Raw genomic sequence first — 13,100 nt, 5'->3', positions numbered from 1 at the left:
TCCTCCAGAAGACAAGCAAACACAACCCAGAACTGATTCTGCCCTAACACCAGGAGAGAAATGTACCTTCATGGGAACTGGAAGTTTGTACCAGGCCATTTAAAGGAAACAGTGGTGAAAAGGTAGGCCAGGAACTGCAGGCTATATTTTGGGTGATTGGCAGTAGATCAGTTAAAGGGTTGTGATTGCGTGGACAGGCGGAGTCCCCCCAACCCCAGGCGACCCCTGAGTGGAATAATGACTCAAGACAACGTGTTATGGATTAAAATTGGCCACAACTTTATTAAGTTTCAGATATAGGGAGACCTTGGCTCAGGCATTGGGCGTTTATCCTTCCCAGTCCCCACCCGGGGATCTGGGAGATATCAGGGTTATCCAGAATGTGTGGGGATTGGGCTGGCTCTGGAGAACATATGTTCAAGCAGAGAGCCCGCCCCCCATTTTGCTGCCATTGGAGGGGAGAGCAATCACAACCTCTCGGCGTATGGCCAATGCCTCCCCTCAAGACCCCTTTAACAGGGAACCCTGGAATCACTGCCGCAAGGGGGGCGTGGGTCACCATTTCACGCCCCCCCCCCCCATTTAGGGAAGATAGACTGAAGGATTCCGCCCAAGGCCTGAAAGCGTCAAAGTTGTGACGTTTTGCTATGGGAAAGGCAAAACCTGCCAATGCAGGAAAATTCCTTTCCGGCCTTCAACAGTGACGATGATGTAGCAGCACCCACGTACCTGTTGAGAAGAGGTTAACCTGCAAAAGAAGGTTTGACTGAGGGAGGGCCGGGTGGGAGAAGCTCTGGTGCCAACTGACACTTCAAAGGTAAGATTCGCCTTCTGTTGTGTTGGCAGGCCGGTCCCTCCCCTTACCTGACCAATCCCCTGGCAATGCCTCCCCAGGCGGGATTGGGCAATTGGCTGAGGTAGGCAGAGACCTCCAGGTATCCAACCTGGGGAGGGCGAAACCAGACCATACTACCAGGAGCTGCACTGGGATCAGGGAGGTGTGTGTGTGTGTGTGCGACCAAGCAAAAGGCACCCCCCCCATTTGATGTGGGGAGCGGTCATTCCAAACAGTTTAACAAAAGCCAGATAAATTTGCAGGTGTATGTGTTTATGGTAAATGCTAGCAGAAACTGCCTAATTGTTGAGATATGTTTGATGGTGGAGAAATCAGCCTCTGGGCAGCCTTTGGTTAGGGATTCTGTACTTGCGAGATCCCTTCATTGAATGAGGTGGTGGTGGACTGGATACTCTTGAGAGTCTCTCCGAACTCTAAAGCACTATAATTGTAGAAGTCAGTTTTCTAGTTTTCCTTTTCTAGACATCAGTACTACGAACATGGGAACACTGGAGTTTAGTTATAAGAAGAAAGGCTGTGAGAAAAGACCTCAGATACTGGCATTGATGTTGCATGATGCATCTTCAGAATGAGTTACTTCACAGGGACCTGCCTCCCAGCTGAGTGTTTTCCATGTGGCAAGAACTTCAAATTACAATGAGTAATTGCCTGTTCCATTTATGAGTTTCTCGCAAACCCCAGAGCAAGAGAGCATCCAAGTTACACCCTACAGGTTCTTTTCCTCATAGCACACCAAAGCCACATTCCCATGTGAGATGCTATCTCACATTTCCTGGAATTTGCTCTACTGGGATCAGGAGAATCATTATCAAAATGATCACGGCATTGCTGTCTTTAAACCACCCAAAAAACCAGGATTGATGGCTACAAGCTTGCCACATGTGGGTGTTTCCACTGATACATGCTACTTCTGGAAAAGGCAGAAGGCGCTACACCAGAGGAAGGCAACTATGTTTTTTCTTCTGTGGGCCACATTTCCTTAAGGATGATCTGATGGTTTTCTTGTGGCTGCCCTGAAATACTAATTGGATGCAGAGCAGTAACAACAACAACAACAACAACAACAACAACAACAACAACCACAACAACAATTTATTTGGTTTCCCCAGCCACTCTGGGCAGCTTCCAACAAAGATTAAAAATACATTAAAATGCCACACATTAAAAAACTTCCCTAAACAGGGCTGCCTTCAGATGTCTTCTAAATGTCAGGTAGTTGTTTATCTCTTTGACATCTGGTCAGAGAGCAATCCACAGGGCAGGTGCCACTACCGAGAAGGCCCTCTGCCTGGTTCCCTGTAGATTTGCTTCTCACAGTGAGGGAACCGCCAGAAGGCCCTCGGCGCTGGACCTCAGTGTCCGGGCTGAACGATGGAGGTGGAGATGCTCCTTCAGGTATACTGGGCTGAGGCCGTTTAGGGCTTTAAAGGTCAGCACCAATACTTTGAATTGTTCTCAGAAACGTACTGGGAGTCAACGTAGGTCTTTCAAGACCAGTGTTATGTGGTATTAGCTGAAACTACCAGTCACCAGTCTAGCTGCCGCATTCTGGATGATTTATAACATTAAGAAAACGTTACGGAATGGTTTTCATAACTTAGATGGACACATGACATCCTACATTTAATAACACATTTATGAATTTTAATGCGCTGCAGAGCAAACAGCAAGAAGCAGTAGGAAAACAACATTTTGATGGAGGAAACAAAGGGAAGAAACACATTTAATTTACAAGAGTGCCCTGTGACATTTTAGAACAATATATCTAAAACCGTTCTAAGAATGTGAAACTGGTCAGTGTATATCTAGCCATGGCCTTAATGGTTTGACATTCACCATGGTGCACATGCCCAACCTTCAGTGTAAGTTGACAAGGGAATGCTCACACCCAAAATGCTTTGGGAATTTTACCCCAAGGACCTCTAATTTTGCTTTCCTCCCCAGACTAGAGGCCAGATTAATCCCAGGAACAAAAAGTCGCTTCAAGCAATGACTCCTTACAGTTTGAAGTAGGTGAAGAAGAGGAATCCCATGCCAGGTATGGGTTTTCTTCCAAATTCCACTTTTGGGGTGTTTTGGTGTGGCAAATCTACTCCGAACCGAGAGTGGGAGCAAAATTATTCGGACAGTGCTTTCAAACTTTATCTTCTTTGTGAACTAACTTCCACCAATGTATTTGATAGTTTTAAAACTTTTTTTCTGTAATAATGTGTTTTTAAGTGTTACACCACCTTGTGATATCTTATATGAAGGTGCAATTTGTAAACATTGAAATCAAGAGAGTGAAATATAGAGAATTATGCTGGGAATGGTTGTTGAAGGACAGCATAAAGTCTATAAAATAAAGTGATCTGCATTGATGTCATATGTTCGGGGGTTTGAGTCGATTTAGTTTAGGTTATTTGTGTTTGCTCTTTAAGAAAGTGAAGTGGTTGATTCAAAGGTATTTGAAAGCCATTTCTCCTTTCGAATGAGGACCCCAAGGTATCATGCTGAAGCTGAGTTGGTCAAGATCAGCTCACTGCCTCAAGAGGAGGCAATGAGAGAACACTACCTAATTCCACACTTCAATTCTGTCATAGAAAAAAAAAAGAGATGAGAAAAATTGTTTTTGGATGCAGATAGAAGTTTAATATGAACCCAGAGAGGTATGAATAACCCAAAGAGAAGTGCAAACAGAATACAGAATGAAATACATGATGTTTCATAACACTTTGTTTGCATAAAATACAAGGCTGATAGAACATGGTGGAATAAGACAGCAAACCAAATGATACGCAATGCATGTTCAGAAATGGGATAATTGACAATCAGGGTTCCTTTTCCTTTTCTTCATTTACTTTTTTGAAAGGGAGGGATCTTCTTAAAACAATTCACCAAGGAATTGAGGAAAGGATCCTGGGGGAGGTATCATATATCTAACCCACTCTGACTGTCATTCCCAATTCAGAGTAAAGATTCAGAATGGATAATTCTCCCTCAGTCCCCACCCCATAACATTGCTTCCACAGAATGTGCAATTCCTTGTATACATGGCTGGATGCACCCACAGTTCTAAATCTGGTGCTCAGATCAAGTCGCCTGCAGATGGAGAAGCATTATACAAGGATTTTAAATTCAACCGCAATAGGCAAAACACATATCATGCGGAGAATTAGAAAGTAGGCATAATCAGTATGCGATAAGCATAAGGGAAGCTTCCATGCTTCATATTTCTAGAAGGGCTCAGATGCCACAGATCATGCCGTGTGCCAATTGTGATGTTCAATATTTCAGGAGGAAGTGGTGGGAGCTGGTCCAGCTCTTCTGTTTTTCTCTTGCTTGGTTTTTGGTCGCTCGTCCTTCTTCCATGTATATCCTTCTTTGGCCTTGACTTAGAACTTGCAGGTAGTGTGGCTGCTACTGTGGTTGCATGTGCTGCTTGGCAGGGCATGGGTGCCACCACTGGCATGCCGAGAAGATCTGCCCAGAGGTAATCTAGCACATGGGTTGTACTGATCAATGGCAAGAGTCTGCTCTGGGCAGTAGAGCTCTGGCCCAGGGATGGTCAGGACAAAAGCTGGCGGCTGGATGGTCACTGTTGAAGGAGGACATTGGGCATAGCAAGAATCGCGCCAGATACCAGAACGACGGCCAGCAGACATCTTTGAGGTTTAGAGGTGGATCTGAAAGAAGATAAGAGTCAGCAATATGTAGAGCTTGAGGTGCTGGTTAAGAATCTAAGGAGAGCCCTGCTGGATCAGACCAAAGGGCCATCCAGGGTAGAGATATACCAATTGAAGGTTTTATTCCTTCATAATTCTTGAACATGGGTCCATCTAGTTAAGATTCCTAGTTGATTGGCTCAATCTATTTATGTCCCATAGCCCCATGATAAAACACAAATGTTATGCACAGGAGACCTCAGCTCCAACTAGGGGCAAGTTCTGCTGTAAGGACCTAAGGCAGAAGTACGTCCACCTGACACCAGAAAATTGGATACATTAGCATCCAAAGTCCATGGTCTGACAACTTCTTATACATGGTAGTCTCAGCTTCCTGAAGGAGCCACGTATGGAGAAGGCAACAGTTGTCATCCATACTTCCAGCCCAAAGGTTTTGAGTTCCACTGAAAAGGCAGCTAAATACCTTTGGGCATCTTACCCCAATGTCAATCTCCAATAGAGTCTCATCTATGCCTGCACTCCAGGATTATTTATCCCAATATCAAACTTCAATAAAGCATCTCATTCATGCCCAGGGCTTCTTTTCACCCGGAACTCAGTTCCAGCACCTCTCAGGTGGGCACCATTGTCCTTACACGAGAACTAAGGAGGTGTTCGTGGTGAGTTCCGGCACCTCTTTTTCTAGAGCAGTAGCACTGCCCATGCCCATAGATCAGTGGTGAGGAATCTGTGGAGCTGCAGAGGTTGCTGAATGGCGGCTCCTAATCAAGTATAATGCATCCACATCCAAAGAAAGAGAAGCAATGCAAGTAAGTTAGCTTGAAAACCTCACACAAAGGAGCAAATCCCTGAGCCAACTCATCTATCCTGCAGATGGACACCTAAGTAACTACTGCATATGTGGAAGATCTAGAAGCTTTGCCCGTTGTCCCAGAACCCAAATAGACTTACCTAGTTCTCTGAGAATCAGAAACGAAGTGTTTGGAAGAAGCCTAACGCATGGGCTTTTTATACTGCTTGGTAGCAGGAAGTTTATTTAAGACTTCCCTGTTTTTTGTTTATTTCTTTTGAGGGGTGTATTGGGTATAATGAAGAGCTGCCATATTGCTAGAGGGAACACCACAGATTTTTTAATAAAGAGGTGACACCCTTTCCTTGATAATCTAATATTCATTTATGGTCACTACATTGGCATGTTATGTTTCTCCCAAACTCAGTATTAAAGCACCACACATATTTTAACATGTCGGTTGCTGCCTAGGCCAATGTGCCAGTAATCAGCACTTGATCTTCACAAGGTTGTTATTGAAACTGACACATCTTGGTCAGCACATGGTTCTAGGACATAGCCAGTGTTTGTGCCGATCAGGATAGAGACATTGGTGGTGCCCTGATGCCACTAAAGTGTCTACTAAGGTCTCTCTTTGTGGAAGACCTCTGAGAAGATGGGGATCTGGAGGAATCAGGATAGGCAAGGGGAAGGACGTACTATGGGGAAGTTATACTATTAGCACATCTTGAATTTTTCAGCTTTCAGATTCCAAAGATAAAGGGTGCTAAAAAAAAAAAAAAGTTAAGAATTCAAAAGATTCAGAAGGTAAAATTCCCCGTCCCCTTCTCCCTGGTTTCTTCCCCGAAAAGGCAAAAAACAAACAAATAAACAAGTAAGGATGTGTGCAAACTCTGACCGTTTGGATATCTGCATCAACCAAGAATGTAATGGGGTTTCAGCATCATTTTTAGGTTTGGAGATCTGAATTTGTGGATAACAAACATTCCAGTAGCAGGACCTGCATGTATATGTCATGGGAGTGAATTCTATATGGCATTTCATTTTAGGGGGTGAAACGTATTTTTTTTTGCAATTTTTTTCAGTGAGGGGGTCTGAAAATATGTTGTTTGGGGGTTGTCAGGAATTCAAATCATACATACATACATACATATCCTTTATTCGACCGATATTCAGAAAAAAACATTTCAAAATACAAAATTATACAACATCAGAAGAATACACAAATAAAATAGGGCAGCACTAGTAAACCTTATACAGATAACCTGAATTCAAATCAGCGCAGACATGGCGCTGCGGGTTGCAGACGCTGCAGGTTGCAAACGCGCCTCCCGCATGGATTGAGTTCGCAACCCGAGCATCCACTGTACCTCTGCAACTCTGAATGGAATAGGGAGTCTCCCAACCCCTCTTAGCACCATTAACAAACTACAGCTCCCAGAATTCTTTGGAGGAAACCATGACTGCGTAAAGTGCTTTAAATGTAAAGAGGTGGATGTAAGATGTGGATGTGGCCTAAATCATTGGCGTCCATAAATTTTACAGAGGCTATCCTGAGTAGGACTAACTTTGAATAAAACCCTAAGTCCTAGGCTACCACATTCCTATTATTATTATTATTATTATTATTATTATTATTATTATTATTATTATTATTATTATTATTATCATCATCATCATTATTTTAAAGAAAATAGGATTTCAATCTGCGTGGTTCTAAAATGAAGGTTTGGTTTAGATTGAGTTCAAAGGAAGCGGCCTTCTGCTACATCAGACCATTAGTCCATCTAGCTCAGTGTTGCTTACACTGACGGGCAACAATTCTTCAACATTTCATTCAGAGGTATGTTCTCAGACCTATCTGGAGATGCCAGGGATTGAACCCAAGACTTTCTGCATCCCATTCCACAGATATGGGGCTTGATTCTGGGATCCTGGAGCAATGAAAGTCAGTAGGATCGCAGCCCACATAATGCATTGCATTGTATCCAAAATATGTCCTTCTCAGAGCAGAAATATATGGGTATACCTAAATTAGGCCTATTAATTTCAATATGGCTACTTCAATTGGGTTGGACAAACCTGTCAGGTTCACATTCTCCCAGTTTCTGGTTTTTCCCTATCTTCAATTCATTTCTCCACATTTCCCCAGATATTTGCAATGTTCACAACTAAACGAAAATTTCTCATGAAAATTCATCGGCATTTTAGTGCAGATAAGTGCAGGTTCCTCCTAAAAGACACATCTTTTGTATGCAGTTGTGATACCGCTTTAAAGAGTCGTTGCTCCCCCCCAAAATAATCTGGAGGAAAGTAGTTTGTTAAGGGTTCTGAGTCTGGTTAGGAGACTGAGTGGTGTAGTGGTAGTCTCGTAATCTGGTGAACCGAGTTCGCATCTGCGCTCCTCCACATGCAGCTGCTGGGTGACCTTCGGCTAGTCATACTTCTTTGAAGTCTCTCAGCCCCACTCACCTCACAGAGTGTTTGTTGTGGGGGAGGAAGGGAAAGGAGAATGTTTGCCGCTTTGAGACTCCTTAAAGGTAAAGGCAAAGGGATCCCTGACCATTAGGTCCAGTCGTGTCCGACTCTGGGGTTGCGGTGCTCATTTCGCGTTACTGGCCGAGGGAGCTGGTGTACAGCTTCCAGGTCATGTGGCCAGCATGACTAAGCCGCTTCTGGCGAACTAGAGCAGCGCACAAAAACGCCATTTACCTTCCCGCTGGAGCGGTACCTATTTATCTACTTGCACTTTGACGTGCTTTCAAACTGCTCGGTTGGCAGGAGCGGGGACCGACCATCGGGAGCTCACCCCCTTGCAGGGATTCGAACCACCAACCTTCTGATCGGCAAGCCCTAGGCTCTGTGGTTTAACCCACAGCTCCACCCGGGTCTCCTTAGGGTAGTGAAAAAGCAGGATATCAAATCCAAACTCTTCTTCTTCTTCTTCCTAACACAGCTGCAATTTCCAGAGAGGTTTAACAACCAACCCTTCTTCCCATTCAACTCTTAGAATTGTAGCTCTGTGAAGAGAATATGGAAATAGGTAACAGGTAAGGCACATGGAACAAATACAATGAGGCAGACAGGCACGGGGAAAACACTTCAGGAAGGAAGCCTCAGCAAAAACCACCCTCATAATGACTTGTTGGTATTTCTCATCCAGCTGAAGCTGTTTTTGCTGTGACTGGGTGGGAAGTCTCCAATGGAAATTACCTTAACAGAAGTCAAGCCAAAACTTGACAGCAATTATGGATGACTGACTTTGGCATCCCCCACTGGCAGCGGAACAGATAAAAAGAAGAACATTCCACAGTGAGCGATTGCAAGTCATGCTTGACACCTGTTTTGAAATGCGCCTTCTCATCACAGTAGCGTGTTTGTCGAAAGCCCGTTGGAGAATGTATGAGGAGTGCCAAGTCAGATTTATATGGGATATCATGAAAAGTTTTCAATACTGTTTAAAATAAAGTTGTGTAAAAATAAATAAATCAGGAAATGTATTGGGAGAGGAAGTCCTACTCAGAGTTGTTGTTGTTGTTGTTGTTGTTTAGTCTTCTTAGTCTCTTTCAAATCAGAACCAGTGAAGGTGGTGAAGGTCCTGTGTGAGTGCCTGGAGGTCGTTGGAGGATGGATGGCAGCTAACAGATTGAGGTTGAATCCTGACAAGACAGAAGTACTGTTTTTTGAGGGACAGGAGGTGGGCAGATGTGGGGGACTCCCTGGTCTTGAATGGGGTAACTGTGCCCCTGAAGGACTAGTTGCGCAGCTTGGGAGTCATTTTGGACTCACAGCTGTCCATGGAGGTGCAGGTCAGATGTCTACCAGCTCCCTCTGGTACTCAGGCTGAGACCCTACCTGCCCACGGACTGTCTTGCCCGTAGGTCTATCAAGACCGGTGTTATGTGGTCTCGGCAGCCACTCCCAGTCACTCACACAGGACCTTCACCGCCTTCACTGGTTCTGATTTGAAAGAGAGGTAGACCTGGGTATCATCTGCATACTGATGAACACCCAGCCCAAACCCCCTGATGATCTCTCCCAGCGGCTTCATATAGATATTAAAAAGCATTATTACCATAATGATAATTATACAATTTATACCTCACACATCTTACTGGGTTGCCACAGGCACTCTCGTCAGCTTCCAGCATATATAAAAACATAATAAAACATTAAACATTAAAAAAAAACTTCTCTATACAGGATTTACTTCAGATTGAAGAGAAATCAATAAAAGTTAGCTAGGGGGGGGATTCTATTTGTGAATCATTTCAAATTAAATACCCCAAACACCCAAACACCCAAACACCACTATTTTTCTGTTGAGTGACAATGGGTTCATAGCTACCCTGAAATCCAAATTGGATGCTCTTCAGTAATGCTTTAATAAATAAATCCCTCACTCATTCATTTATCCCTTTTCATCAGATGTAGGATGACTTGGAAAATGGAGGCTGTATGATGCTCCTGTGGTTATGATTGAGTTGGCATTGTCCAAAGTTCCAGCCCGCCCTGCCCTTTTACAAGCTCCTCCATTCCATTCCCCTAAGGACACATCCCAGTTTTTCATTCCCGCAGCCCAACAGACTGTTCTCTGTCCGCTGCACATGCCAAACTATCACTGGGTTGTTTTGAGGTTAATGCATTTTGCTTTCCCCACCTAAATTTGTTTTCTGTTCCGGGAATCTTCCATTTGTTTCCGTATACCTAATAAAAGCCCTCTCTTGGCATGGGTGGTACGCATTTGACTTGGTGAATGAATTGACTGTTTGAATACCAGTCCTGGACCACGACACATGGGCTCATGCATTGATAACCCCGAGTCTCATAAGAACGTAAGAAGAATCATAGAATCATAGAGTTGGAAGAGACCACAAGGGCCATCCAGTCCAACCCCCTGCCAAGCAGGAAACACCATCAAAGCATTCCTGACAGATGGCTGTCAAGCCTCCACTTAAAGACCTCCAAAGAAGGAGACTCCAGCACACTCTTTGGCAGCAAATTCCACTGCCGAACAGCTCTTACTGTCAGGAAGTTCTTCCTAATGTTTAGGTGGAATCTTCTTTCTTGTAGTTTGAATCCATTGCTCCGTGCCCGCTTCTCTGGAGCAGCAGAAACCAACCTTTCGCCCTCCTCTATATGACATCCTTTTATATATTTGAACATGGCTATCATATCACCCCTTAACCAGCTCTTCTCCATGTTAAACATACGCAGTTCCCTAAGCTGTTCCTCATAAGGCATCCTTTCCAGGCCTTTGACCATTTTGGTTGCCCTCCTCTGGACACGTTCCAGCTTGTCAGTATCCTTCTTGAACTGTGGTGCCCAGAACTGGACACAGTATTCGAGGTGAGGTCTGACCAGAGCGGAATACAGTGGTACTATTACTTTCCTTGATCTAGATGCTTGATCTTGAAGCAGAAGAGTCTGCTTCAGTTCAGTGTCATGTTCTCTTGATGCAAAGTGAACTATGGAATGCGCTTTGACAGGAGACCAACCTAGCCTGCTTTTTTTAAAAAAAGATTAGATAAATTCATGAAGATGGCTGTCATTGACTACTCGCCACAATGGCTATGGTCTGCCTCCACTGTTGGAGGCAGTTATGCTTCTCAATACTGGTTGCCAGTGTGAGAACATGATTCTGGACTACATGGGCCATTCTCCTGGTTCAGCAGACCCTGGTTCCTAAGTTACTGTGGCCACCTTAGCAGGACACAAACTAAAGAGCCCTCTCCCTTCCATTTGTTTTCAGCAGCTGGCACTCAGAAGCCTCACTGCCTCTGAATGTGGAGGGAGACCCTAGTCATTTTGTCTAGAAGTCATGAATCAGTTGATTACTATAATACAATTTGGGCGCAGGCTACCCTTGTACCAGATCTGAAACCTGCAGCTAGTACAGAACGAAGCAGCCAAACCGCTCACAGAAGCAGACTACCGGCAATATTTTAAACCACTCTTGTGAGCGCTGCAAGGGTTACCTATTAGCCTTGCTCCAACTTCTTAGGTTAATTCACAAAGCTCTACACAACTTGGATCCAGAGTGGAGCAACCTCAATTGCTGAAGCCTTCTGACAGGGCAAATTTGATGGTCCCTGTTATGTAGTGAGCTGAATGCTAGAACAATAGGATACAGAATGCAGCAGTCTGATTGGTCCGCAGGAGCCACCCAATCCAGCTCAAGGTGGAAGTGAATCAGCAACCTGATTGGCCTGCAGGAGCAGCCAATCAGGCTCCTGGATAAAGTGAATCCGCAACCTGATTGGCCTGCAGGAGCAGCCAATCAGGCTCCTGGATAAAGTGAATCCGCAACCTGATTGGCCTACAGAAGCAGCCCGGAATTAGCCAATCACATGAGGCCCATTGTGTAAATAATATATATATAGCAGGCATTTTGGGGAAAGTTTCATTCTTTGCTACTACAAGTTGAATAAAGAGTATGAAATTCACACTCGACTCCGAGTATATTTCAGTCCCACATGGCTCTTAATTTTGTGTATCGTCTCCCAGAGGTCAAGGTTTCAATGTGGCACACCCAGCCCTATGGAAGTCTGCTAAACTAATAGAAGTTCAGGGCAGGAACCATCCCTGGTGATTTTGAGATACCTTCAAACAGCTGTAGTACTCAGATGGGGCTTTCTAACTTGAGATTCTTTGCCAACCAATTCATACAGGCTGCTTTTTCGGTGTTTTCACCATCATATTGTGTTTTTAGGTTGCAAACCAACCTGACCTGTCGTATTTATACAAAAGTGCAATTTGCTACTATTTAAATAAATAAAATAAAATAAAATATATCCGACTGTGCTAGAAAACTTAAAGGACTGCATAAAATTTACCAACTAAAGTAGTTTGCATTAGGTTACATACGCTTCAGGTTACAAACTCTGCTAACCCAGAAATAATGCTACAGTTTAAGAACTTTGCTTCAGGATGAGAACAGAAATCGTGCTCTGGTGGCGCAGCGGCAGTGGGAGGTCCCATTAGCTAAAGTGGTGCTTCAGGTTAAGAATGGTTTCAGGTTAAGAATGGACCTCCAGAACGAATTAAGTACTTAACCCGAGGTACCACTGTATTTGTTTTAGGTTCTTTGTTTCGTTCTTGAAAAAGCGAACTGATTGATTCAAAGGTGCTTTGAAAGCCATTTCTCATTTAGAATGAAGACCCCCAAGGTATCATGAAGGTAGATGCTGCTGTAACTGTGCTGAAGCTAAGCTACTCAAGATCACCTCAGTGCCTGGAAAGGGAGCAATGAGAGAACCCCACCCAGTGCCACACTTCTATTCAGCCATAAAAAAAGAGAGGAGATAAGTGTTTTGGGATGCAACTGAAATTTTAATATGGACCCAGAGAGGTACAAATAGTGAAATCCAAAGTGCAACTAGAATGCAGAATGAAAGACACCACGTTCCACAATAGCTTGCTTCCATGAAGCACAAGGGTGGTAAAACATGGTGGAAGAAGACCACAATTCAAATGCTATATAATGCATATTCAGAAATTATTCACAGAAATGGGGGCATTCTTTATCTCTTTTTTTTTTTTAGAGGAGAAAGATCTTCTTACTACCATGCATTGAGGGAATGCATGGATAACTTTCAATCAGTCCCCATCTGGTGCTCAGATGGAGTGGCCTGCAGGTGGCGAAGCATTATACAAGGATTTTAAATTTAACCACAATAGGCAAAAATGATATGATGCTGAGAATTAGAATGTAGACATAATCAGTATGTGATAAGCATAAGGAAAGCATGCATGCATCTTATTTCAAGAAGGGCTCAGGTGCCACAGG

Source organism: Lacerta agilis, chromosome 17, assembly GCF_009819535.1.
Source record: "Lacerta agilis isolate rLacAgi1 chromosome 17, rLacAgi1.pri, whole genome shotgun sequence".
NCBI lineage: Eukaryota > Metazoa > Chordata > Lepidosauria > Squamata > Lacertidae > Lacerta > Lacerta agilis.
This window is presented reverse-complemented; position numbering follows the sequence as displayed.